At 37.4% G+C, this 23,343-nt stretch overlaps 1 non-coding gene across 1 annotated transcript; it reads left to right on the top strand.

Annotated features, from left to right (window-relative positions):
- Positions 1 to 1,720: 1,720 nt before the first annotated feature.
- LOC133300248 (small nucleolar RNA R71) lies at positions 1,721 to 1,827 on the top strand. The gene has a single exon (XR_009750046.1). It is a non-coding gene; the product is annotated as a small nucleolar RNA R71 (small nucleolar RNA).
- Positions 1,828 to 23,343: the final 21,516 nt, after the last annotated feature.

Below are 23,343 nucleotides of genomic sequence, written 5' to 3'. Positions count from 1 at the left end.
CTTCAAACACATCAATTGTAACTGTCTCTTCATTCACCCTTAGCATTAGCTTCCCTTGTTCAACATCAATCAGGGATCTAGCAGTTGCTAAGAATGGCCTCCCTAGAAGTAGAGGGCTTTCAGTATCTTCTTCCTCCATATCTAGAATCACAAAGTCCACTGGAAAAATGAACTTATCCACCTTAACCAGAACATCTTCAACCACACCTTCCGGTCTCTTGATGGATCTGTCTGCAAGATGCAGAATAAGATTGGTATCCTTCAAGGTGTTGATTCCCAAAGCTCTACATACAGTCAATGGCATCAAGTTAATGCTGGCCCCCAAATCACAAAGTGCCTTCCCTAGTTCCACATCTCTAATGGCAATAGGGATGCTGAAACTTCCTGGATCTTTTAATTTTGGTGGAAGCTTCTTCTGGATCAGGGCACTACACTCTTCTGTTAAGGCCACTGTCTCACCATCCTTCAATTTCCTCTTCTTAGACAGAAGATCTTTCATGAATTTGGCATAGTGAGGCATATTCTCCAAGGCCTCAGCAAATGGAATGTTAATATGTAACTTCTTGAAAATATCCAGAAACCTTGCATAATGCTGCTTTTGGATTTCCTGCTTCAACCGTTAAGGGTAAGGCACTTTAGCATATGGATATAGGTTGATTGGCTGGTCCTGCTTGTCAGCCATCTTCTTCTTCTCCCACTTCATCAACTTCTGGGGTGAAGAACTCTTGTCAACCACTACCTCTTCTTCTTTCTTCTTTTCCTCAACTTTTTTTTCTTATCATTATTTTCAACTACAACATCCTCAACAACAACTTCCTCCTCATTTTTCTTTTCTTCCACTTTCTTCTCATCTACTTTCTTGTTCACCGGTTGAAGCACCAGCCCACTTCTTGTTATTATGGACTTGCAATGCTCCTTTGGATTCACCATAGTATCACCATGGAACTTGCCATGTGGCCTCTCAGCTATCTGTCTAGACAACTGGCCAATTTGTGTTTCCAAATTCTGGATAGATGCTTCCTGATTTCTGAATGCAGTCTTGGTCTCTTGCATGAAAGCAGAAGTTTCTTCCCTGAAAGAATTTGACCCCTGAATGTAATCTTGAGTAGTCTTTGATAACTGGGAAAAAGCTTTCTCCCATGCAGAAGCATCACCTTGCTGTGATGAATGTGGTGGTGGAGGATGTAATGGAGAATTCAACTGATGGTTGGAACTATAACTGAACCCTGGGTGTTGATTCTTGTTCTTCCATGGTGGCACATACACATTTCGCCCTTGGTTGTTGTAATTCCTCTGGTTGTTATGGTCATAACACACTCCATTAACTTCTGCTTGTTCAGCAGACCCTCCATAGTCACAATCATCAGTAACATGGCTTTTCCCACAAATGGCACACACAGAATTAGTGTCCACATAAGCAACCATCTGAGAAGAAAGCTACTTGGTGAGAGTATCTAGTTATTGTTGTTGTTGTTTCTGAGCTTGCTGCAACTGGTCATTCCTGGCTAATAAAGCATCATAGCCATCAAGTTTAATAATTCATGTCCTTCTGTCACTCACTGGAGCATTGTCAAACTCTTGAGATGCTAGAGACTCAAAGATGTCAAGGGCTTCCTGAGGGGTCTTGGTTGTCAATGAACCACCTGTTGTGGCATTCACCAATGTCTTGGTGTTGGTTGTCAACCCTTGGAGGAATATTGCTGCTTGATTCCACACTTCTATTCCATGTTGTGGACATTTCCTCAAGAGTGTCTTGAACCTCTCCCAGGCCTCATAGATAGACTCTGACTCCTTTTGCTTGAATCCTGTGATCTCATCCTTCAACTTTGCCTTCTTGGATGCTGAAAAGAATCTGGCCAAGAACTTGGTTTGCAGATCATCCCAAGTTGTAATGCTCCCCTGTGGTAATGACTGTAGTCATCTCTTGGCATCATCCTTCAGTGAATGAGTAAAGAGCCTCAACAGAATGGCATCTCTGGTCACTCCATTGATTTTCACAGTGTCACTTAACAGCAAAAAGTTCTCAATATGCAGGTATGGATCCTCTGCACTTGTTCCAGCAAACTGTTCTTTCTGCACCAACTGTACTAATGCAGGCTTCAATTCGAAATTATTGGGCTCTACTGTAGGTCGAACCACACTTCCAATGGGTGGAATGACAACAGGAGTCATGTAATCTCCCAGTGTCCTCTGTGGTGGTTGCACATGATTTTCTGCCATGATCTCTTCTTGTAATGTAATACTTGGTTCACCACTTGGTTCACCCCTTTCTTGTAATTGCCTTCTTCTGGCTGCCCTTCTTTTCCTTCTGATTGTCCTTTCTAATTCTGGGTCAAACTACAAAGAGTTTTGATGAATAGTACCTCGCATACACTAGAATTACAAGAGAACAAAAATTCATACAAAAAAAATATAAAGTGCTGAAAAAAATAAAAGATTCAATCTCAACAACCAATGGTATCTGTCAATGTTGAAACACAAATCCCCGGCAACGGCGCCAAAAACTTGTTGTTAGATTTAGCAAGTGCACTAGTCAAAAAAGTAATAAAATGATGAGTAAAGATTGTTCCCACGAGGATTTGTTTCAAGCACTGACTAACCAAATGTTACTAAGTTGAATCAACCGAAAAATTCTAAATTGCATTGATTTCTTGTCACCCGAAATTGAAATTGCATAAAATTAAAGAATTGATAAACAAATAAGATGTGAATATAACTTAACAAGTAGTCAGATGTCAATTTCCCTCAAGCATGAATTTATTGATGAACCAATTTCCATTATGAATTATCTGCTATGTGATGTTGATCAACCTTTTTCTTATCATCTCAAGATGTAATGTCTTACTACCCTGATAGATACATTAATCAGAAACCCCAATGTCTTGGTGATTCCTTTCTTAATACATGCATTAATCACTAAGGTCTTAAGACCACATCAGAATCCTAGCATCAATGTCTTGACTACTAGAACACTAATGATGAAGTTGTCAAAAATAGAGAAACAATGTAAACTTGTCTGTTCTACACTATTTATCAACATGAAGAATTAATCAAGACAACTTCATACAATCACATAATAGATAAACAAAACATCTAATTAACCATTCATAAATTCAAACTTGAGTTCCATTGAAGCAGACTAAAAAGGACTCTACTCAGACATAATTAAAATACAAACAAAGGAAGAAGAAAGATCAAACTCCATTGTCATGATAGTAAGTCTTCAATCTTCAACTGCAATTACATATAAAACACTAACTAATACAAAAACTAATCCTAAGGAATTTGAAAGTAAGAGAGAAGTCAGATCAGAGGATCTGATATATGAGAGAGAGATGTGGTGGATCTTTTTTTTCAGAAATGTAAAGGCCCTTGCCTTTTATAGTGTTACAAATTACAACTAAAAACTAACATGGGCGCTAAAACGTTCTATATGGGCGTTTTAGCGTCCATGTTTGACGAATGTCCAACTGCTTTCTACTAACTTGGGCGCTAAAATGTGAGCTGTTGAACGTTTTAGCATCCATGTCTGGCGAATGCTCAACTGCTTCCAACCAACTCTAACGCTAAAACACTTGGCTTAGACGTTTTAGCGTTCGAGACCAGAGTCTTTTTGCAGCAGCAGGGCGCTAAAACGTTTGGTCATAGAGTTTTAGCGCCCAAGACCAGCAACTTTCGTCCTTAGTTTGCAGCAGCGCGCTAAAATGTTTTGTGTTGGACGTTTTAGCGCTCGTCACCAGCAACTTTTGCCTTCAAATTGTAGCAGTGCGCTAAAACGGTCTGTGTGGACGTTTTAGCGCTCAACACTTAAGCATTCTCCCTTTTTCCAAAATCTTCTTCTTCTCTCTGCTGCTCCTTGAGCTTCATTTCCCTACAATACAATGTAGATTTTCAACAAAGCTTTCAGAACTTACACTTGAGGGATTTCCAGGACATTAACCTCTTTTTCATCCAATTAATCACACAAATTAATACAAATTCATGCTGAAAAACCTGATGAACTAGGGGTTTATCATACACACTCAGTTTCCCTAAAGAGAATTTCACATTCTCAAACAAAGCACCATCATGATTAAGTAATGGCATAAGGCATCTTACCTTACAACAAAATGACCGGTGCTCCCCATGGAGAGACGCTCGGTCGAATGAAGTCTTTCGCCGAAAGATCTTCAATGCGCTTCTTCAGCTCCGCCAGCTTCGGTGGCGACATTTGGTATGGAGCTAGAGAAATAGGCCCCACACTAGGTAACAAATCTATGGAGAACTCTATCTCCCGTTGTGGCGGAAACTCAAGAATCTCCTCAGAAAACACCTCGAGGAATTCCCTCACCACAGGAATGCCAGTGATATCCTCCTGTATCCCACTCACCAAACCTCCCAACATGACATAACCAAATGTCCCTGCTCACAAGGCTCTCCTAGCTTGCAGCACTGAAATAAAAGGCGAGGAACTGGTTGTGGAATCACACTGAGACACCATCACTCGCTAGGCACAACAATCAATCATAACACAGTTCTTGGACAACCAATCCATGCCAAGGATGATCTCCAAATTAGCTATCGGAAATCCTATCAGATCTACCGAGAAATCACGTTCATCCCACTGAAACACGATATCTCGATGTACAGTGGAGGTATCACACTTTTCTCCGGTGGCGGTAATCACCTGCAACGGTGGAGAAAACACAGCAATGGGAAACTCAAGCCCCACAACAATCGGGGTTGCAATAAATAAATGCGTAGCCCCAGAATCAAACAATACATCAACAGAAGCACCACCAATATACACAATACCTCTGACAAGGTTCGGAGCTCTATCCGACTGCTGCCTATCCAAAGTGTAAACACGCCCAGTGGCTGGTAGCACAACGGGTGCCGCTGTAGGTGCCAGGGGAACCATCTACAATGGAACTTCTTGAACTGCTGCAGCTCTCGCCATCGACAATGGAAAGTCTCAAGAGTAGTGGCCCTCCTTGCCACAGTGAAAGCAGATCAGCTGACCGGTAGCACAACGTCCTGCATGCTCCTTTCTGCATCTCGTACATCTAGGAGTGAAAGGAGGCCTAGCTAAATCTCCTACTACGGAGAAGTCCTCTTGAACTGACTAGGCGCCTGCCTAGCAGCTAACTGCTTCCCGTTTCCCTTTCCAGCAAACTTCCTGTCTTTTCATGTAAGAACCTGCACCGTTAATTAAGGAATTTAATTAATAAATTATGAGAAAATAGGAAATGATTCCATAATTGACCCTAATAATTATTATGAGGCTTTAATAATTATAGTAAGTGAGTAAGAATGCTGAAAGTCGCTTTTCTGTTGAAAAGTGCAGATACCGGTTCTGCTAGTCGGTATAAATGCGTATTGTAAGAACCCGCACCGTTAATTAAGGGATTTAATTAATTAATTATGTGAAATTAGGAAATAATTCCATAATTGACCCTAATAATTATTATGAGGCTTTAATAATTATAATTAGTGAGTAAGAATGCTGAAAGTCGCTTTTCGGAAGAAAAGTGCAGATACCGGTTCTGCTAGTCGGTATAAATGCGTACTAAAAAAGTATCCCGGAAAATTGTAATAAGTGCATGATAATTACTAGAATAATATGTAGGACTTGTAAAACGAGTTTCAAGTCCAAATAATGAGAACTGTTGCTAGAAACCGGTACTGGCTTTGAAAAGCGCGTATCAGAAAGGTGCTCAGAAAATTATAAGAAAAATATGATAATTCTTGTAAAATTGAGTAGGTTAAGAATCCAAAGTTTGGGATTAAAATGCTAAGGGTAGAAATTAAAGTTAATATTGTGTGTTTAAATGTTAAATCACTATAAATAGGCACTCTTTGGCACAAAACCCTAAATAACTACTGCATGTACGTGGCTTGGGAGAGGGTGGCTGACCAGAATAGTGTCCAAAGGCCTTCTTCTCCATTTCTTGGCCAAGTAATCACCTTTTGCTTGGTTTCTTCACCTCCAAACACTTGAGCCTTGTGTGAGTGGCCTTGTGAGTGTGTAGAGAGCTTGTGTTCTGAGTTGAGAGGCTGTTGGAAGTCAGCTTTGAGGGATGAGTGGGAGAGTTGATTTGTGGGAACCTTGGAGTTGGCTTGTTAAGCTTCAAGGTGTGTTCTTTGTGGAGAAAGGACCAACCTTCAACTTACATTTTTGTTTCTTGAAGAAGTCAGAACCTTGGAGTTGTCTTGTGAGCTCCAAGAGCACCCTTTGTTGGCTGGTTGAGCTTTGGGTGAGTTGTCTAACCTTTGATCATGAGTTTAATGGGTTAAAGTTGATGTCTTGGCATGTTTAATGACTTAAGCAAGTAACCATCAGTTGTATGAACCTTAATGTGCCTAAAAATGCATGCTTTAACGTGTTTAAGTGTTAAAAATGGACCCTTGGGATTGATATCTCGCGAAATGCAAAATCTGCATTCTAACGCAACATATCCGGATATTTGGTTGTAAATATCCGGATATTTGATATCCCGATATTTGGTTGTAAATATCCGGATATCTGATATCCCGATATTTGGTTGGAAATATCCGGATATCAAATATCCCGATATTCAGTTGGAGATATCCCGATATTTTGGTGTGGACAACAACGAACCTGTTTTAGTAAACATTCGATATCTTGGGCTACAGAGCTCCAAATTGAGTGTCGTCTGGACCTATGTGAAGCTAACACATAGGGCTACAACTCTGTAAATTTTCGTAGCCATTGGATCAGTGGTTTGATCGTAGTGTCTATTATAAGTCGCATTTTGGTTGCTGGAAATTCTGTTTATCATGGTAAAATATTGGAATATGAATATTGATATAATTGTTGGTCTAAAACAGATTGTGATTGTGCTGTTTGTGGACCTCGAGCTAGTGTGGACCTTGGTTTGGGTTTTTAGCTTGTGAGGTAAGCTTTCGTGTCCTCGGTTTAGCCATGTTGTGGTTCCACCATGTCCCATGGGGGTGTGGTTATATGCATGTTGTGTTACATGCTTTGAATATTTGAAATGCTGATTGAGCTTTATGTGTAATGGCTTTTAATATGCATGTGTTGTTTCATCTTGACGGTAAACCTGAGTATGTGGCGTCATATGAGATGGTGATCCGGGGTGAATGCAAGTAGCGTCTTGCACTAGTGTGGGTATTTGGTGTATGTAAATCCTGCATTTCTCTGGCCAGTAGAATAGAATTGACACACATAACATGATTATCTGCTGCATTGCACTATTTTAGAACTTATGATGATAAACTTCTTTTGAACTTATATTGCACATGTAAGTGAGCTTGGGGTGGAAGATCCTTGAGGACCCCTTGTCTTACTGAGATTTCTTGTTTAGAGATCTCACGCCACGTTTGGGAAATGCTTATTTCAGGTTCCGGTAGTTTGGTGACTGATGCCTCTGGCGGCAGGAGGCCAGAGCTTAGTTGATGATATTATGCTGTTTGCTGCCATGACTGGTTATGGATGCTGTTTATGTTTTCCGTTATTTATGTTTACGTTGTTGTTGAGACTGATGTTGGGCGTGTTGCCTTATTTGAGTGAGCATGGGGATTGTCCATGACACTTTATGTTAGTACTTTAGATTGGAGTTGTATAAACTGTTAGATGGTCTGGTCTACGTTGTTATAGTTCCGTGACTAGAGCCACACTTTTATTATCTATGTTATGAGGTATATTCAGATAGTTGTTTTATTGCAATTACATATAGGCGTTGCTTTATTAATTGATTAATAAGCAAGTTGGTAATGATAATGACATCATAATTGAAAAGAAAAAGATATTCCGCATTTTTATTAAGCGCTGCTTAATACGATAGTGTGAAAACATTGCCGGATATATACAGGGTGTTACACGTATCGAAAAAGTATCCCGGAAAATTATAATAAGTACATGATAATTACTAGAATAATATGTTGGACTTGTAAAACGAGTTTCAAGTCAAAATAATGAGAACTGGTGCCAGAAACTGGTACTGGCTATGAAAAGCGCGTACCAGAAAGATGCTCCGAAAATTATAAGAAAAATATGATAATTCTTATAAAATTGTGTAGGTTAAGAATCCAAAGTTTGGCATTAAAATGCTAAGCATAGCAATTAAAGCTAATACTGTGTGTTTAACCTTTAAGTTGCCTATAAATACTTTTTCTTTGGGCACACAACCCTAGAATTCTGTTGCTACGTGGGTCTTCTTGAGCTTGCATACACTTGAGAGCTTGCATGGAGAGGGAGTGTGGGTGTATATTCTGAGTTTCTAGACACTGTGAGTGGGGTGTGAGTGCTGATCTTGTTGGTTTGAGGGTTGAGGGGACTTGTTCCTTGCTTGTGAGGCTTCAAAGTGTCAACCTTTGTGAAGAAAGGGCATAGCTTGTGTTGCCATTTTCGTTTTTGGCACAAGTCAGAACTGTAGAGGCTATGTGGTGAGCTCCAAGAGCCATTCTTGCTCTGTTTTGAGCTTTGGTAAGTGTCACCAACCTTGATCATGTGTTTTGATGATTAAAAGAGGGGTTTTTGCATGTTTAATGAGTTAAACAAGTAACCAACAGTGGTATGACCCTAAAACAGTATAAAGATGCATGCTTTAACGTTTGAAAGTGTTAAAAATGGAACCTTGGAAGGATATCTTCGCGAAATGCAGAAACTGCATTCTGTCGCGAAATATCCAGATATTTGTTGTGAGATATCCGGATATGGGGATCTGGATATCCGGATATTGATATCCGGATATTTCCAGAGTGATATCCGGATATTGGATATCTGGATATGTCCCCGAGGAATATCCGGATATTCTGAGTTTGCGAGGAACAGTAGTGTACTGTTCATCCAGAACTGATCTATGGGTTTGTGGACCCTAGTTTGAGGAAGTTGAACTTCTGTAATTAATTAATGTAAGTCTGAATCATGTGATTAGGGGCTTATGGCGTGGTGAGAAGCCTTAAGACGTAAAACGTAATGAAAAGGCGTTGTCTTAATATTGTATGCTTGCGGTGCATGTTTATTGATATATTATTGGTCCATAACAGATTGTGAATCTGCTGTGTTTGGAATTTGAGCTGTGGACTCTTGGCTTTGGGTGTTAGCTTGCAAGGTAAGCTTTCATGTCCTCGGTTTAGCCATGTTGTGGTTCCACCATGTCCCATGGGGGTATGGTTATATGCATGCTGTGTTACATGCTTTGAATATTTGAAATCCTGTTGAGCTTTATGTGTAATGGCTTTTATTATGCATGTGTTGTTTCATCTTGACGGTAAGCCTGAGTATGTGGCGTCATACGATATGATGATCCAGGATGAATGCAAGTGGCGTCTTGCACTAATTGTGGGTAATAGACGTATACTTATTCCTGCATTTCTCTGGTCAGTAGAATAGTATTGACACACATGGCATGATTATCTGCTGCATTACACTGTTTCAGAAATGATATTGATGAACTGCTTTTAAACTTATATTGCACATCTAAGTGAGATTGGGGTGGAAGATCCTTGAGGACCCCTTGCCTTACTAAGATTTCTTGTTTAGAGATCTCACCCCACGTTTGGGGAATGCTTATTTCAGGTTCAGGTAGTATGGCGACTGATGCCTCTGGCGGAAGGAGGCCAGAGCTTAGCTGATTATGATATTACTGCTTATTTGCTAGCATGACTGGATTGGATGCTGTTTATGTTTTCCGCACCATTATATGTTGTTGATGTTGAGACTTATGTTGGGCTTTGTTGCCTTAGTTGGGTGAGTATAGGAGTTGTCCATGCTACTATGTCGTTAGTACTTTTGAGTTTGGTTGTATAAACTGATAGTTGGTTCGGTCTACGTGTTGTAGTTCCGTGACTAGAGCCTTACATTATGTTATTTTATTTAATGAGGTATTTCAGTTAGCTGTTTTATTGCAATTGCATAGGGGCGATGTTTTATTAATTGATTAATAAGCAAGTTGGTAAATGATAATGACTTCATAATTGAAAAGAAAAAGATATTCCGCATTTTTAATTAAGCGCAGCTTAATACGATAGTATGATAACATTACCGGATATATACGGGGTGTTACATTCCATGAAGTGGAACTACCAGTTCCTTTCGCCTCAACTACATTGGCCCTCTTGGCCTTGCTCACAACGCAGACGTCCACATTGCCCCGACACTGTTGAATCAAAGTGCCAAAATCTATGGATCCGCTCCAGCAATCGGATCTGCAATCTCCTCATTAAGTCCCCTGCGGAACTTAGCAGAAAAAAACATCGGAGTAGGCATGGCGATACAGAAATGTGCAAACTTAGCCAGTTCATTGAACTTAGCCAAGTACTCGTCCACAGACAACGAGCCTTGCACCAGGTGGTCAAACTCACCCTGCTTCCTCTCCTGAGCATCATAAGGAAAGTATCTGCCAAGGAAGCAATCCTCAAAGAATGGCCATGTCATCACATGACCCTGCATCTCATAAGCGTGAGAGGTGTTCGTCCACCACTAATGGGCATCTCCCTCCAGCATGTACGTCGCAAACATAAACTTTTATAGGTCGGTGCACTGCGACACTCGAAAGATCTTGTCCAATGCCTGAAGCCATCTTGCAGCAGCAATAGGATCATAAGACCCATCCAATGAAGGTGGCTTATGCTTATGGAAAGCATTAAGCCGGCGGCCAATCACGTCACGGTCCTCAACAGGCTCAAGATAGGGCTCCATCACCCCAGTAAGATGAGTGGCACTATCAATGTGACTCTGACTTTCATCCAGAAGCCTAGGTGGAGGTGGCGGCGGCAGTGGCAGTGGAGGTGGTGGCGGAGGATACTGGCCAACAGCAGGACCAACCCTCATCTCCTCCAACATGACCTTCATCATAGTCATGTTTGCCAGTTGGTTCGCCTCAAGAACATCTTATGTGGCCTTTCGGTTCGCCTCTCGAACAAGATCCATCATTGCCAGGTCGGCCAATCTAGCGGCCTCTTGATCGGCTAGTCTAGCCGCCTGCATCTCAGCTAATGCAGTCAGGATAGGATTCGGTTGATCCTCGTTCGTCTCTCGGTTTCTCCTAGGCATTACCATGACTCTGCACAAGTTACACAAAGAGTGAGTTGATTAGGCCCACGCAATATGGTCACACATGTATCGTCATAGCAAAACCCATAAGAGGAAACTCACAAGACAGATTCGTACACAACATCCTAAGTTATTGCAATACATACAGGCTTTTTCCCTAGAAAGTGCTTTGAGACCATAAAATGTAACACCCCGTGTTTACCCGGTTTGTCATAATGTCATCGTACTAAGCTATGCTTAATTAAAATTGCGGAATAACTTTTTCTTTTCAATTATGACGTAATTAGCATTACCAACCTGATTACTTAATTCTCTTTCAAAATATTGCCTGTATGTAAATTGCAATAAAACATCTAACTGAAATACCTCATGAAAATATATGATAAATGTGTCTCTAGTCACGGAACTACAACACGTAGACCGAAAAACATCCTGATAGTCATACAACTCAACAAGAACATACTAACATCAATGTGGCATGGAAAAATCCCATGCTCACCAAAAAAGGCAACAAAGCCCAACAACGTCACAACTCATTAATCATCAAAAGTACAATAAACATAAAGAGCATCCAATATCAAGTCATGTTAGCATACAACATCTATCAATCAACTAAGCTCCGACCTCCTGCCGCTAGAGGTCTCAACCCCTAGGTTACCTGAACCTGAAATAAACGCCCCAAACGTGGGGTGAGATCTCTAAACAGAAATCTCAGTAAGGCAAGGGGTCCTCAAGGATTTCTCCACCCCAAACTCACTTACATGTGCAATATAAGTTCTAAAAGCAATTTACAATATCAGTTCCAAATCAGTGCAATGCATCAGATAATCATGTCATGTGTGTTATAACTAATCTACTGGCCAGAGAAATGCAGGAATACATTTATTACCCACACAATACGCGCCCATGTCGTACCTGCCCACAGGATCACATCTCGTCTAGGCGAACACCACATACATATCATAGGCATTTGCACTTAATAGCTCAACAGCATTTCAATAAATCAATACATGAAAACACATCATGCATATAAACCATCCCCCCATGGGATATGGTGGAACCAACAATGGCTAAACCGAGAACACGAAAGCTTACCTTGCAAGCTAACTATCCAAGCCAAGAGTCCACACAAGCTCAAGGCCCACTAACAGCACAATCACAATCTGTTTATATAATAATTAATCATAAATTATCATTGCTCAAGGTTTCATAAGTGATTAAGGCTTTCTAACTCATTTTAAGTCATTTCATACTGTTTCTGCAGGAGGTATTTGAATATTCCTCGATGAGTATTCGAATACTCCTTGTCTCCAGAAAGTATCCGAATACTTTCACTTAAGTATTCGAATACCACAAGGTATCTGAATTCCATAATGTATCTGAATACTTTCTCCTCCAGTATCCGAATACCACAGTATCTGAATACCAAATACCCAAGTATTCGAATACTTTTTCAAGGTAACTGAATACTTTTCTTCCCAGAAAAGTATCCCAATACTCCTGCAAAGAGTATTCGACTACCAGAGGAGAAGTATTCGAATACTATCCAAAAACTATTCAAATACTTATCCATCAGAATGCAGAAATTCGAACTGTCATCTGCATAATCCCATTTTTAAGGGTCCAAACGAGATTGGGAGTCCAACGACTCCCTAAACAGATGTTCATTAACATGTTATGAACTCAGAAACACATTCCATTACTCAAATGATCCAAGTTTTAATTTTTAACCGATTAAACAAGCTTAAATCTTCAAAATGACAAAGAGGTGATCATGTATACCTCTAAGGCTCCAAAACTCTGAAAATGAGGCACACTAGGGGTCCTTTAGTGAGCACCACAACACTGACTTTTCCAAGAAACGAAAATGCACTACAAGCTTGGACCTTTCATCATCAAAATGGTTCTTTGAAGTCTAAAATGACAAGAACAAGGCTCTCACCAAAGAGGAACACCAACTCATATTCTAGACTCAGAAATGAAGTCTCCTACTCACTCCCAATGCAAGCTCTCACACACACAATGTGTTTTGATGAAGAGAACAAGGAGAAAATGGCATTTTAGGCTCACAAGAGGAAGGGAGACAAGAAATGGAACAGAGAAGGAAGGAGCTGGTCAGCCACCAACTCACGCAGCAATACAAAATACCTAAGGTTTTGTGCAAAATGTGAATATAAAGGCACTTAAGTTTCAAACACACAGTATAAGCATTAATAGCTACGCTTAGCATTTAAATCTCAAACTTTAGATTCTGAACCTAGCCATTTTTCTAGAATTTATCATATTTTTATTTTATTTTTCGCAGCACCTTTTCGGTACGCGCTTTTACTTAGCCAGCATCAGTTCTGGCACCAGTTCTCATTATTTCAACTTGAAACTTGAAATCACAATCCTATATATTATTCTAGGAATAATCATGCACTTATTATAATTTTTCGGGATACTTCATCGGTACGCACTTATACCGTGGAGCAGAATCGGTATCTGCACTTTTCGTCAGAAAAGTGACTTTCAGCATTATTAATCACTTACCATAATTATTAGAGTCAATTATGGAATTATTCCAATTATCTCAATATTATCTAATTAAATTCCTTAATTAACAGTGCGGGTTCTTACACCGGAGAAGCTCGTCCTCTCGCTCCCAAGTACACTCCTCAAGAGTTCTTCCTGACCATATTGCACTTTGACCATCGGAATGATCTTGCTCCTCATCTTCATCTTGCCTCGATCGAGAATCTTGAGTGGTCCGACGGGATTCTTTAAGTTCTCCCGAACCTCCACATCATCCGGTTGCACCACGTGTGAAGGATCCGCTACATACTTGCAAAGCTGAGACATGTGAAACACATCGTGGATGTTGGCCAAGTTCGGAGGCAAGGAAAGCCGGTAGGTAACAGGTTCTACTCTACCAAGGATCTGGTAGGGCCCTACGAATCTCAGGCTCAACTTCCTCACTTCGAGAGCCCGACCAACACCGGTGACAAGTGAAAGTCTCACAAATACGTGCTCACCCTCACTGAACTCCAGTGGATGATGCTTGACATCGTAGTAACTCTTCTGGCGATTCTGCGCCCGCTTCAACTTTTCCCTGATCATCTGGATCTGCAGGGTGGTATCTTGGACGAAGTCCAAGCCAAACAATTCACGATCCCCAACCTTAGACCAGCAGGTAGGAGTACGACACCTCCTACCATACAACGCCTCGTAGGGTGCCATGCCCAGGCTAGCATGGAAACTGTTGTTATAAGAAAACTCAACCAATGACAAGTACCTATCCCAAGCTGAACCCTACTCCAAAGTGAAAGTCCCCAACATGTCCTCCAAGGTCTGGATGGTCCGCTCAGTCTGTCCGTCAGTCTGAGGGTGATAGGTTGTACTCAATCTCAACTGAGTACCAAAAGCTTCCTACAGCGCCTCCCAGAACCGAGATGTGAACTTCGGGTCCCTATCACTGATGACACTCTCGGGCACCCCGTGAAGCCTCACGATCTCGCAAACATACAGTTTGGCCAAATGCTTTGTAGTGAAGCTCACCTTTACCAGAAGAAAGTGGGCAGACTTTGTCAATCTGTCCACAATGACCCAGATAGAGTCACAACCAAGCTTAGTCTTCAACAAACCCACCACGAAGTCCATGAAAGTGCTCTCCCATTTCCATTCCGGAATCTCAAGAGGTTGAAGCTTACCAGACGGCTTCTGGTGTTCAATCTTTACCTTCTGACAAATCAAACACTTGGACACAAAAACAGCAATGTCCTTCTTCATGCATGGCCACCAGAAATTTCTCTTTAAATTTTGGTACATCTTAGTGGCACCAGGGTGAACCGTAAACCGACCCTTATGAGCTTCTGACATCACCTCTTCAGTCAAAGGACCTCGAGGAATCATGATCCGCTTCTGGAATATCAGAAGTCCTTCTCTGCACTTGTGCATCTTGGATCTTCTCCATTAGCTCATTCTTGACTCTCACAGTCTCCATCTCGAGAAGTGCACCCCCAAACTATGAAGTCACCGTCAGGTCTCAAAACTTCTCAATGACATCGAAGTCACCCATCGTCAAGCTGGATAGACTCATGGATTTCGGACTCAGAGCATCGGCTACAATATTGGCCTTGCGGTATGAAAACACATCATGCATATAAACCATCCCCCCATGGGACATGGTGGAACAACCAATGGCTAAACCGAGGACACGAAAGCTTACCTTGCAAGCTAACTATCCAAGCCAAGAGTCCACACAAGCTCACAGTCCACAAACAACAAGATCACAATATGTTTTAGACCAATAATCGTATCAATAATCATACTCTACAAGTATATGACATAAAGACAACGCTTTTCCTATATGTTTCATGTCTTTAGGCTTCTCACAAAGCCACAAGTCCTTAATCACTTAGATTTTGACTTAGATTAATTAATACAGAAGTCCACATTGACCAATCATTGGTCCACAAACCCACAATGCCATTCTTAATGAACAGTACAACTATTGTATCAAAATTCCCAGAATATCCGGATATTTGTCGGGGACATATCTGGATATCACAAGACCCCATATCCGGATATCAATATCCGAATATCATATCCGGATATTTCGCGACAGAATGCACTTTTTGCATTTCGCGAGATATCTCTCCAAAGGTTCAACTTTTAACCCACTAGAACGTCTAAGCATGCATTTTTATTCTCTTTTAGGTTCATATACAGGTTGGTTACTTGTTTAACCCATTAACATGCCAAGACTCAACCTTTAAACGAAGAAAACTTATGATCAAGGTTTAACAACTTACCCCAAGCTCAAAACAGAACAAAAGGGTGCTCTTGGAGCTCACCAAACTGACCCTACATTTCAGACTTCAAAGTGCACGAAAATGGTGATCAAAGGTTGGTTCTTTCTCTTCAAAGATCACACCTTGAAGCACAAAATGCTAGAACAAAGGCTCACTCAACCCACATCAAGAATTTAGCACCCCAAACACAAGAAAACAGCACCTCAAACTCAGAATGGTTGACCTTCCCCCTTACAAGTCACTCTACCAAGTGTTTACAAAGAGAAAGATGGAAGAATCAAGCAAAAAGATGACAACTTGGGCTCCAAAGAGGTGGGGGAGAGGTGGTGGCAACTCAAATTCAGAAAATTCTCACGTAGAGAATGTTAAGTTTCTGACCTAGAAACTTGTGCCCACCTATATATAGTCTAATTAGTTTTAATCGCATTGTATTAGCGCTTATAGCTACGCTTAGCATTTTAATCCCAAACTTAGGATTCTGAACCTACTCATTTTTATAAGATTTTTTATATTTTTATATAATTTTTCACCGCACCTTTCCGGTATGCGCTTTTACATTGCCAGTATCAGTTCTGGCACCAATTCTCATTATTTTGACTTGAAACTTGAAAACACAATCCTATATGTTATTCTTGGAATATTCATGCACTTATTATAATTTTCTGGGATACTTCATCGGTACGCATTTATATCGAGGAGTAGAACCGATATTTGCATTTTTCGTCAGAAAAACGACTTTCAACATTATTAATCACTTACCACACTTATTTAAGCCTTCTCATAATTATTAGGGTCAATTATAGAATTATCTCATTAATCTCATAATTAATTAATTAAATTCCTTAATTAACGGTGCGGGTTCTTACATAAAACTTCAGAAGGCCATAACTTTTGACTCGAGTGTCCGAATCAGGTGCTTTTTTTTATTCCACATAACTTTCAGAGAGCTGCGCATTGAAAAATTCTTGTAGACAATTTTCACGCATTATACTCGAGTAAATGCCCATATACTCGAGTATATTGCGAGGAACAATAAATACTCGAGTATCTAGGTCATATAAGCGAGTCAAATGTTCAAAAAAATCGAGATATTGAACATTTACTCTAGTATAAACCTATATACTCGAGTATATGAGTTTGTACTCGAGTATATTTTGCGGTTAATGGTTAAACAGGGATAGATAGGTAAAATATTTTGAAACGGGGGCAAAGTGGTACTTATTTTGATCAAAAAGGGCACAATGATCGAATAGCCGTCTACCAAAAGGAAACTTTAAAATAAAGTAGTGTTAACTTACATGTTTTTCATACTTTTTAAAATATAATCTACTACATAACATTTAGATTCTACTTAAACTCATTTTTTTGGTTTACTTGGGCCAAAGAAAGTTGTTGAATTTCAAGGAATCAAACATAATATATTTTCATTAATATTGTTTGGTCTAATCAATTAAGTTGATGCTGAAAGCGCATAGAAAATATGGCTAAACAGAAAGTTAGGATTGATAAAAGAGACACCCTCTGATTCTCAATTTATATTAACAAAATAAATAAATTAACTCCTACAATACGGGTGTTAAGTACCTTTTTATAGACTAGTTACAAATCAATTCAAAATTAAAACCGTAAATATAAGAAAAATTCCTAAAAATAAATATAATGGAAATTAACTTCTAAAAATAAATAATTAATTAATTACAATTAAATCATTTAAAACACGTCTCAAATCTTAGATCTCAAATCATGCCAAATTTGTTATTTTCCCTTTTTTACCAAACAAATACAATCATATTTGCTGCTTCATTTGGACTTGGATTTGATCTTAATTTGTTAAGTTTCAAACTGCCGCTTATATGAACATGGGGGCCATATTTATTGGGCTATAATTCGGGTTGACTCCAAACTTCTTAAATCAATAGTTGAGCCTTGTGCAATGGGCCGATTATAAGTTCACCATTCTCCTATTTTATGAAAACATTCATCCTCGAATCTTCTTTACCTTCACTGATATCAATCTCTTTAGGTAGAAACTCAAATGATAATTCTTCCTCTTTTAGATCTTCGTCATTTGATTCTCATAAGATCTTTAGGTGAATAAACACCATAAATTGGATAATCAACATAAATTGGGTTATCATCATAGATTGAATAATCATCATAAATTGGATTATGATCATAGACTTTAAAGTCAGGAATGATGAGTTGCATCTTGATTTCTTGGAAAGTGGACTGATTTCCAAGTTGTGCTCCTCAATTCTGTCATTGGTACTGATTCCTAAGTTGTACTTCTCAATTTCGCCATTGGTTTAGAATCCCCAAATAATTGACGTCCTTCTCTTCATTATCAAATGCGCCGTCTGATTCTATTAATTTTTTGGATTGAACATCTAGCTTTGTTCGCGTAAGTCGCCGCTCCAAATATTGGATTTTTATGCTCTGCGCTTTCTCAAGTTGTCAAACCAAAACTTGGTTTTTCTTGCTATGCGCCCACACAAGTTGTCGCTCCAAAACATGAATTTTCTTACCCAATGTCCACATAATTTGTCGCTTCAAAATTTGAATTTTCTTACCCAATGCCCACACAAGATATCGCTTCAAATCCTGGATTCACCTTTCGAGCTCTTCATTTACTATGTCTCGCAGATCTATTTGACACAATGAATCCACGTCTCTTGCTTTCATGACTCTACCATCCACGACCTCCATGATTCTGTTTAGCCATTGGTTGAAGTAAACCTAGTGCTCTGATACCAAATGATGCTGAAAGCGCATATGAAAGATGGCTAAACAAAAATTTAGGATTTTATAAAAGAGAAACCCTCCTGTTCTCAATTTTTATTTACGAAGTAACAAAAATCAACTCCTATAATAAGGGTCTTAAGCACCCTTTTATAGACTACTTACAAATCAATTCAAAATTAAAATCCTAAAATAAAGAAAAATCTTAAAAATAAATATAACGATAATTACATTATAAAAAAATTAAATAAATAAATAAATAATTACAATTAAATTATTCAAAACATAACCCAAATCTTAGATATCAAATCAGTCCAAATTTGTTGCTTTTCACTTTTTGCCAAACAAATCACAATCATATCTGCTACTTAATTCGTTTAGATTTGGATTTGATCTTAATTTATTATATTTCAAATTGCTGCTTCTTTGAACATGCAGGCCATAATTCTGAATGATTCCAAACTTCTTGAATCAATGGTAGGACCTTGTGTAATATGCCAACTGTAAGTGCATCATAAATGACTTTCATTCATTACTTAAATTTAGTCTGAATAGGCTAAATTACTTTAACATAGTTTGAGAAAATTATTATCTTGTTAGAAATCAAAAAATAAGAACAAAGAAATTAGATTCTTGGTAATAAAAACTGAGGTATCTTATTAGAACAATCAGAAATGATAAAATAACATAGAACTAACATTTTACTTTGGGCTGCGAAGAACTTTATTACATGAGCTATTACTTTTACAATTTAAAAGAGTTTGTTATGGATATACTTACGTATACACACATATTCAATTCCTAAACATAAGTTATATATAGTATATGAGAATTTTAGATTCACCAAAATCTTAGTGTCAGCTATAGTGGGGAGTGTATTGGATTAGGATTTTAAAAGACTTTTTTGAGATAAAAAATCCTACAGATTTTAAATGACATTTTGGAATTGGAGAGACTTTATAAACTTTTTTAAAAGACTTTTTTTTACAATCAAGATTTCATAGTATTGGATTTTAAAGGATTTTAATAGAATTCATAAGATTTGAAAGGACAATATGGATTTATAAGATTTTAAAAAACCATATGAATTTTTAACAAACATTCAAAATTACAAAAGTCAATACAAAAGGGAAAGGTTATACTTACAACCTATTTTTGTTTGCAACATTTTACAACTATATCTTAACCGTTAATTTCTGTCAATCAACGGTTATCATTCATTGCAAATTAAATGTTAATTAATAAGTTTAATTTGGAAAATACTAACCATTGATTGGCGGAAATCAACGGTTAAGATATGGTTGTAAAAGATTGTAGACAAAAATAGGTTGTAAGTATAATATTTTCCATAAAAAAATAACAAAAAAATACAATGAAATTAGTAAACAAAAGTCAAACCAAATATAATTTTCTCAATCAGTAAAACATAATGGGGAAGGATATTATTACCACAAAAATAGTTTAAAACCTTTACAACTAACTAAATCACCATTGATTTCCGTCAATCTAACGGTTATAATTTATTGAAAATTATTAGGTCGTATTTATTAATTTCCAATAAATTATAACCGTTAGATTGAAGGAAATCAATATTGATTAGGTTGGTTGTAAAGGTGGTACAATTTTTGGTGGTAAGTATATCCTGCCCCAAACATTAATATAATTTTTAACAAACATTCGAAATTACTAAACAACAGCTTTTCACATATCTAATGGGTTGAAAATCATCTTCTTCATTTGGTATCAAAGCTATGCATATATGATTATAAGACCTAATTTTTTTAATTATAAAAATAATTCTAAATTTGCATATAGAACCTAAAGTTCATGATAAAATTTCGTTTGGAATTTTTTGCAATTGATCTTGAAAACCTTGGGGTTTTTGGAATTTTCTAACTATATATCATATGCATATTTTCATTGAACATTAAGAAAATTTTGAATCTGAAATTTTGGGTTTAATTACATGAAAGTTTAGAAAATTTCTCAAACTTTTTTCAATCGATAGATTGAAACCTTAAATTGCTTTGGGGCTTTTGAGAAACAAGCTTTTAGTTATCTATTGACACAAAAATTGTTTGAAATCGTTTCCTATATAGTGAAGGAATTTCATTCATGAATGTATTGTTACGAAATATAGGGTTTATATTATGAAAGTTTCAATCTTTCTTTAAATTGATATTGTTTCATTGATGTAAAACGAAAATAATACGAAAGTTCCCCTATTATTTTTTCACTTATTTATGTTATTTTTAATACAAAAAGCATATTTTTGTGCCAAGAAAAATCGCGACCCATAGCTTGAAAAATCTCTTTTTAAACTTCCAAAATTTCTCAAAAATATGTTATTTTTGAGATAGATTATATTAAAATCTCATTGGTTTGTTGTTTCTGGGTTATTTTGTGATGAAAATCCCTCAAAAATATGATATATATTTTTAGTTTGGACGAAGCTCCCATGGCGGAACCCAATTTCGAGCAGTCAACCTACCAAAGGAAGAAGAAAACACAACAATAGAAGAATCTCAAGAAATCCTAGGGGTTGAGGTGAGATTGTGAGAGAGACATCTTATTTATATTTTTCACTAAAAAATCTCACGAAATCCACACCAATAGAAAATCCATTAAAATCATTGGATTTTTGAATACCACGAGATTGTGATTCCATTGTTTAAAATCCTAATTGAATACCAACGGATTTGGACAGATTCTAAAATAATCCTTTAAAATCCTATCGAATACCAACAGATTTTTTTATACAAAAACAATCCATTAAAATCTTTTGAAATCTCAATCCAATACACCCCCTTAGACATTTTGTTTATATGAATTGAATCATACACAAAGATTGGCGTGAAAAAAAAAGTAGACAAAAAGGTATCTTAAACTAAATAACTCAGTAGTTAGAAACAAATAAATCTAGGGAGAATTCGGGAGAGTTACTAATTAAGCTGCCTAAGATATATAATACGGTGGATCAAAAAATCGATTAATGCAATTGTTTTGAATAATTATTAGTAAGTATCACCTAAATTGTATGAATAATTTTAAATTTAAATAAAATTTAGAAGTTATGAATTTAAAAAATAAGATGAATATTTTTTAAATTTATAAGAGAGATATGCATAATTAATTAAAAAATATGAATTTAAATTTAACAGAAAAAAAAAATGACACATGCCATTCTTTAAGAGAGAATCAACTAATAGATTAAATCACTTTAAAGAGAATGTACTTTATTTTTTTAATTTAGTACATAGGAATGAATTTGTCTCACTCACATTTTTCTTAAACTCTCCCATAAATCTACCTTATGTCATACGGAAAAGGAAAGGAAGTATCTATGTTAACTCGTTTCCTCTTTCAATTCTTTCAATGAGTGCAATACCCTAGTCTCTTTTATCATTTGTTAGCTTAAAACTTACTCTTTATTGAGCCAGATTGAAAAGGAGAGGGAAGGTGACCTCTCTTATTGTTATAAGCAGCAGCGAGTGGTTCTTTTTGTCAGTGATTTTTTCACTGAATTTATCTGAAATGGTAATTTAATGATATTAATAGTTACTTTTTTTTTCTTTAGCACCAAAAGAGCTCTCTTTATTCATGAAGGTTTGACTCGTTTTGCCATATATATTAACCCCAACTACCTCTCACTCGTACGTAATTCAAAGCCTTTCTTGGCCATCGAGGACATGTCACTATCCTCGCTTTCTTTCTCTATCATATTGATTTTCTCATTCTAGCTGAGTTATGTTATGAAGATGATGAGCTTTCTGTTCAAGTATATACCTTGGTATATAGGGTTAAAGATCTATGTAACTATGGTTTTTGTTTTTTCTATGTTTCTAGTAACTCAAGTTTCTCTCATTGATTGATTTGCACCGATAATTAAAAGTGAACTCTTTAATCTCTCCTTCTCAAGAAGCCCTTAAGAAGTCACATCCCTCCACTAATCCCAACAAGAACCGTTGGTTCATGGAAACCTCTGCCAATAAGGTCACACTCATGAGAGGCTTTAAGAGAGGGGACCATAGTGACATATGGGGTTTCAATGCAATTGCGCCACTTTCATGTCCTAATAAAGTAGAAAATTATCAGAGATGTGAACATAAGCAATTGCCTATTTGCTTTGCCTCTTGATTTGGCAACATCATGAGCGACGTTACATGAATCTTAGAAAAGGACATGACTTTGATTATATATTTATGAGTTATATAACTCTTATGTAACAGGAAAGTAATTTTTTTTCTTGTAGATTCATGGATTCTCGTGCCCCACTCTTGTTTTTTAAGAAATGATGGTCCCATTATATGGTTATCTCTATGATATATAAGAGATAATTACTCTCTTGTTGCAGGAAAATAATATAGCCATATATTCTTATGATAAAATTATTTATGCAGTTGTTTTACGTACAACAACAACAGGTGTATGGTTATAATTCTTCACATTTAATGTTTTCATCCTTTGTATGGTTATGATTCTCTGTATTTAATGCTTTCAAGTATATATATGGCAAGTATTTGATTGTTGTACGTACGACAACCGCAAAAATGTAAACCCCTATTTATATACACATTATAGTTTTGCGTAAATAGATCAGTAAGAAATACATGAGGATAATTAATTAAATCCATTTCTCTACCTTAAGATTTTCTAATTTCTAGTAGAAATTTTTATCCATTCCCAATCATTTGAAATTATTTTAATACTTCAATAGTACTGAACATTCAATAAAATTATTTGTACATCATGAGTTTCAAAATTTACTCCATTGATATATCTTCAAAGTAA

The sequence above is a fragment of the Gastrolobium bilobum genome, unplaced genomic scaffold (assembly GCF_033153095.1).
Source record: "Gastrolobium bilobum isolate Gb01-03AN ecotype WA unplaced genomic scaffold, APGP_CSIRO_Gbil_v1 utg25985, whole genome shotgun sequence".
Taxonomy (NCBI): domain Eukaryota; kingdom Viridiplantae; phylum Streptophyta; class Magnoliopsida; order Fabales; family Fabaceae; genus Gastrolobium; species Gastrolobium bilobum.
Note: the sequence above shows the minus strand (reverse complement) of the source record. Positions and strands in the feature narration are given on the sequence as shown.